Consider the following 6,000-nt stretch of genomic DNA (forward strand, 5'->3'; position numbering starts at 1 on the left):
GAGTGACAGTTATCAGCCATCACAGTCCCTCAATTTGTCCTCATTCTCAGTCTCTGTTCAGTGAACACCCATGCCTTCACTTTTACATGCAAAATTAGATACACTCTATACTTTATTTCCCACTACAACCACGAGCATTGTCTATCACCTAGTTAACACTTACTTGTCCTTCAGTCATAACTCAAATCTTACCCATACCCCATCCTAACATATTTGTTCATAGCATTTACCAAATTTACAATTTTTGTATCTGCTTGTAATTGTACACCTGGTTGTTTGTGACTTAACCGCACAAATGGGGCTATATAAGGGCAGAGACCATGTCTAGTTTTGCTCACCCTATGTCCCCAGCACCAGCACAGCACTAAATACATAGCAGGGACTCCGATATATGTCCACTGATTGAATGGCATGAATGAATTATGAATTACTTCATGCTAATCCCTGACTTCTGGAAATAACTCTGCAGCCCAGATATTCATAAAGCAAAATTAAAAGAGCTAATGATGTGCCCAGTTCAAAGAGGGCTACAAAATGAAGAGAGACTTCTTTCCAATCCAACCTCAGTATGAGCCCACAGTCCTATCTCAGATTATGCAATGCTCCTATTACCATTTAGTGATTATCGAAAAGGATATAGGCTAGTTTGTTCTCTTGTCAGTTTGGGCATACTAGAACTACATTTCCCAAATTCTTCTTCCCTTGATGATGTTTGCTTATATTTGGCCGAAAATGGATTGTGCAGTATTTCAGAGGCAGAAGTAAAGCAGCAGCCATTACACTAAAAATGTCATGTTTGGTTGGAAGCAGTGAGAGACACAGAGGTAGACACAGGGTAGGTTCCAGTGTGTCCTAATGTTTTCATGTTCCATTTCCAGCTTTTCTTCCCTACCCGAGGCTCACCACCAGATGCTTCACTGCAGCCTCACAGAGGTAGTATAACCATACAAAACCAGTAAGCTTCCGTAGTCTTCCACATCATCTCCCTTCACAGCCCAACTCTCAATGGCCTGACATGTCTAGCTTGCAGACTTCCCTGCCAGTTCCAACTATTGTACCTGATTGGTGACCTTTCTGGTGATCTTTGAACTCTTCTTTTCCGACCTTGACTTCCCTCCTGCAATACTGCTCCTCTCACAACTGTAAGAGGTCTAATTCTTCTCATACATTTCTTATACCATAAAACTGTCCTCCTGATTGAACACTGACTGATACAAGATCCTAAGCAAACTTCTGAATTGATATACCATTGGCTCTTTTGAAAACACATGATGCCAGGGTAGAATTAGAATGCTCTCACCTTGCCTTACTCTCACTTCCTAAATTTCCTATCTCTCCATTTGTACTTTTTTATCTCCCAATGGGAAGGAATATGAAAGCTTTCAAACCCATTCTCTTAACTTTACTCTTTTAAAAATGTTTTTTAATTACTCAAGTAATACATGAATACATTTCATCATAAAATGTCAACCAGTTATGTCTCAATAAAGAAAACCTGAAATATCAACCATACCGAAGTACATAAAGTAAAAATGAAAGCCTCTCTTCACCGTCACTCTCCATTCTATACCATTCCCCAGAGATAACTGCAATGCTAATAGTTTTGTATATACCCTTTCAGAATTTTTCCTATGCACACATGCATAAAATTTGGGATTTCTTTTTTTTCAAAAATTGGATCATACTTTATACATTTTTATGCTACCTACTCTTTTCATCTAAAAAATATGCCTTTGAGAGCTCTCTTTGTCAGTAGAGATGGGCCTATCTCATTTTGTTTATAGCTGCAGAATATTATTTCATAGCAAGGAGGTACGATAATTTATTTAATCTTTCCACTAGAGATGGTTGTTCACAATCTTTTAAAACTATGAACACCCTTGTATAAGTCTCCTTGTGCAGATGTGCCAACATTTTCATAAGTGAATTTGATGCATCAAAGTATATTTGCATTTAAAATTTAATATAATAGTTCCAAACTACCCAACAGAATGGCCATATGGATCTACATTCCCACCAACAGTGTATGAGACTATCAGTTTCCCAGGCCCTAATCAACACTACGTATTATCAACCCATTTTTATTTTTTGCCAACTTAATGGACAAGACAAATCTGATTTTTATTTCATTTTTCATTCTCCTGATTACTAGTGAGAAAGAGCATCATTTCATATGCTTATACACTTATTGGTCTTTAGTATTTCATAAATGAATTGCCTTTTCATAGCTTTGCTCATTTTTCTAATGAGTTGTTTGTCACTTTCTTATTGATTTATAGAGCAGTTAGTGTGTTACGGATACTAATCATTTATCTTTTACATATGTTGTAAATATTTTTTCCAGTCTGTTTTTTGTCTTTCCATTTTGTTTTACAGGTTACAAACTAAAAACAACTACAAGGATCAGGAAGGTAAAGTAATTGTATGATGTTTACGACATGTAAAACACTAAGGAATTCAACGATAATGCCCACCTATGGAAATTAATATTCCAAGAAAACATTTAAAGCTCCTTTCAGGACAAAGCAGCTTCCATGTATAGTTTGAGACCTAGCTTTCAGTGAGGTTTGTTGTTGTGTTGTCATTGTTTTTGTTGCTGTTGACATGTTCACAGATTTTTGTTTGTGTTTGCTTATTTCTTATTTTTTAGTTTATGTTATTGAATTTGTCAGGGTTTTCCATTGTGGCTTCTAGGTTTACTTCAGTATCTTGCTTATGAAAGCCTTATTGTCTTGTATTTTTGTGTAAGATTTATATAGATATTTTTATGTTCCTTTCTTCAATCCATCTGGAATTTAGATTATGGTAGAGAACCAACTGTATTAAAATATTATTATTTTTAATTCCAAAAAATCTTTTACTGAAGAGTCCATCATGTTCCCCTGATTTTAAATGTCACATCACATGTTAAATTCCAATTTCTAAAAATGGTCTATTTTGGAATTCTATTCATTGGTCTGTTATTATATTCCTAAGCTATATCCACACTGTTTTGGTTCATATAAATTTATGCAATATTTTGATATCATGTAGGCAGAGTCATCACCATTTTTCTTCTTTTCAAAATGTTCTTGGCAATTCCTGCTTGTATTCTTTTCCAAAATAATTTCAGTCAAGTTTCTCGTAGTATCCTTTTGGAATTCTGTCTGAGTTGCATTGAATTGATAGATCAGTTGGGAGAATATTTACATCTTTAAGATTCCGAGCCTTCCAGTCAAAAGGCATTCTCCCCCATTTATTTATATGCTATTATATCATTCAGTAACCTTTAATAGCTAGTGCCATGTAAAATTATTACATGTTTTATTAAGTTTATTCTGAGTTATTTTATAGTCTTGTTGCAAATGTGAATTAGACCCTTTATCCATGACATTTTCTAATTGGTTTTTACTGGAAAGATTTTAACATTTGTATATTGATACTATATCTAGCTACTGTGTTAAACTCTCTTACAGTTCTAATAGTTTGCCAATTGATTCTCAGGATTTTTTATATAATATGATTTTATTATCAGCAGTTAATGACAGTTTGTTTCATTCTTCTTAGTATTAGTAATTCCTAATTATCCTTCTTTCATTTCTCTTCTGCTCCTCTTCCTCCACCTTCTTCTTCATATTGTATTTTCTAGGTCCTCAAGAATAATGTTGACTCATAGAGCTGAAAACTAGCATCTCTGGCTTCTCCCTGACTTTAATGAGAATGTGTCTAATATTTCATCATTAAGTATCATATGTGCTGTATATTTCCAGTAAAACCCTTTTAGAAAGTTAATGAAATTTCCTTCTTTGCCTAGTCTAAGAGTTATTATTTTTTAAATCTAGAATGAATATTGGAATTAATCTAAAGCTTTTTTACCACCTCTTGCAATTATCATATTTTTTCTCCTTTAATATCTTAATGTTGTGAATTATATTTATAGAGATTTCAATATTGAATTATTCTTGCCTTCCCAGACTAAAATCTACTTAGTAATGATGCTTTCTTATTTTAATTTGTTAAATTTCATTTGGGAACTTTTAATCTGTCTTCAAAAGTAAGATTGACCTCTATGTCATCACTCTTTACTTGGATAACTCCTTCATATCAAATTCTCTCTTTAAATATGTCCCTGGCCCAATAGTTCTTGGGGCCAACCTTCAGAAATATGTTTTCTGAACCCAGAAGTGAAATGCCTGAGCCATTATTTTGTCTATCAAAAGGATCCCCATGACATCAAACAAGATAACAGTTGTTCTGAACTAGAAGGATCCCATTTAGTTATCTTCAGTTTTTCCTTCCAGGATATTCTGGTGGTCAGCCTCCTTAGGAAAAAAAAAAAGAATGTATCTGGTTCCATGCCTGTTGTTGGAGCAGCATTTTTCAAAAGTTAAAGACTTCAATTCAACTCCTACATTGACTTATCCTGACCTATCCCAGCCATACCACATTAATAACCATAACTTTTGAATGCTTACTGTATATCAGGCACTCCTATATAAAACTTCAATTTTACAGATTAAAAAAATTTAGGGAAAAAGAGATTAAGTAATTTACCCGGGATTACAGAACTAGTAGGTAGCAAGACAGATTTCTAATTCAGATCAGTTTGATTAAAAAGTCTATGCTATTAACCATTATACCATCTTCCAGTGAGGGCCATCCTGATCCAGAAAGTCACAACATAATTTACTTCCACCCTTGCAGCTTCTTCTCAAAGCTGGACCCAGCCAAATTCAACTATTTTTCTTGGAAATGGGAACTGCTATAGATTGAGGCCACCTTTGAGTGGTAGAAAGACTACTTTGAGAAGATCAGCAACCCAATGATCACTTTTCAGATGTGGGATCTTGAGTAAATTACTTTAACTCCCTGAAAACTAGTTTCTCAATCTGTGCAATAAGAAAACTAATAGTGCCTAGTTTATAAGGATTTTGTGAGCATTAAATAAGCCAATACATATAAAGCAGTTACCAAAGTCCTTGGCTCCTAAGTGTTCAAAAATGTTTCACAACTGCTGTCATTATACCAGAAATCATAGAGACATTCTGCTACCACAGACTATCCAGTGTCCTGATCTCTGGCCACAGACTCCAGTTCATGCTCTAATTCTAGAAAGTATTCTTTAAAACTCTCCACATCTGGATATGCCTGTTGAACTGCCCATCAGGCTGAACTAAAAAACAAAACACAAAAAATCATGTCAAATACTGAAAAATTTGCAGCATTTGAGGGACCCTCCCTTCAAATTTAGCAAAGCCTTGGCACTGTTTTTAAATTCAACAAAAAAAAAATCTCAAAAGCATCAAAGCAGAAAATGGATTCATTTCAAAGGAACAAATCTCAGACTTAACTGCAACATTAAATGTAAATATAAACCCATTTCCTTGCTAGTCTCCATTTGTCACCCCAGATCCATCTCCTACTTTCCCAGAAGTGCCCTGAGAGGATGACCTATTCAGACTGCTTCACCTGAGCTTCCTTGATTTCTAGTTTCTAGTGGGGTTTGGAAAATAAGAGGAAGGGGCAGAACATCTGAGGGTAGGAGAATGAGGTCAGAGTACTTACTCCCCTCCAACTCTCTCCTCTCCCCGGCCAGGCTCTAGCTTGGGTAATGTTTGTTTACTGACCTATGATGACAACACCTATCTGGCAGCCCCTTTCTCATCATTATAGGTCTCACCTGGTTTTAGTGACCACTCTTTTTCTTGTGCTTTCAAGCCCACCATGCTGTTACCACCTTGGGTGTCTCACTCTCCTTTGTGGGTTTCTTAACCCTACTCATAATTCTGTAAACAGTATCATCATTAAACTATCCCTGGTTAAACTGTCTGAGTAGTCCATCTATTTCCTGCTGTGACCCTGATCATTATACCCATTACAGGATCATGGAAAATAACAGAAATAGCTTCAGATTATTTTAATGAGAAAAGTGGAACTGAGAAAGAGAGACCTCCTGGAAGGGGCTATATTTCTAGAAAGATGCAGCTATTGCCAGAGATGAGGTGCAGAAGCAGGAAGGGA

The sequence above is a fragment of the Manis pentadactyla genome, chromosome X (genome assembly GCF_030020395.1).
Source record: "Manis pentadactyla isolate mManPen7 chromosome X, mManPen7.hap1, whole genome shotgun sequence".
In the NCBI taxonomy this organism is placed as follows: Eukaryota; Metazoa; Chordata; class Mammalia; order Pholidota; family Manidae; genus Manis; species Manis pentadactyla.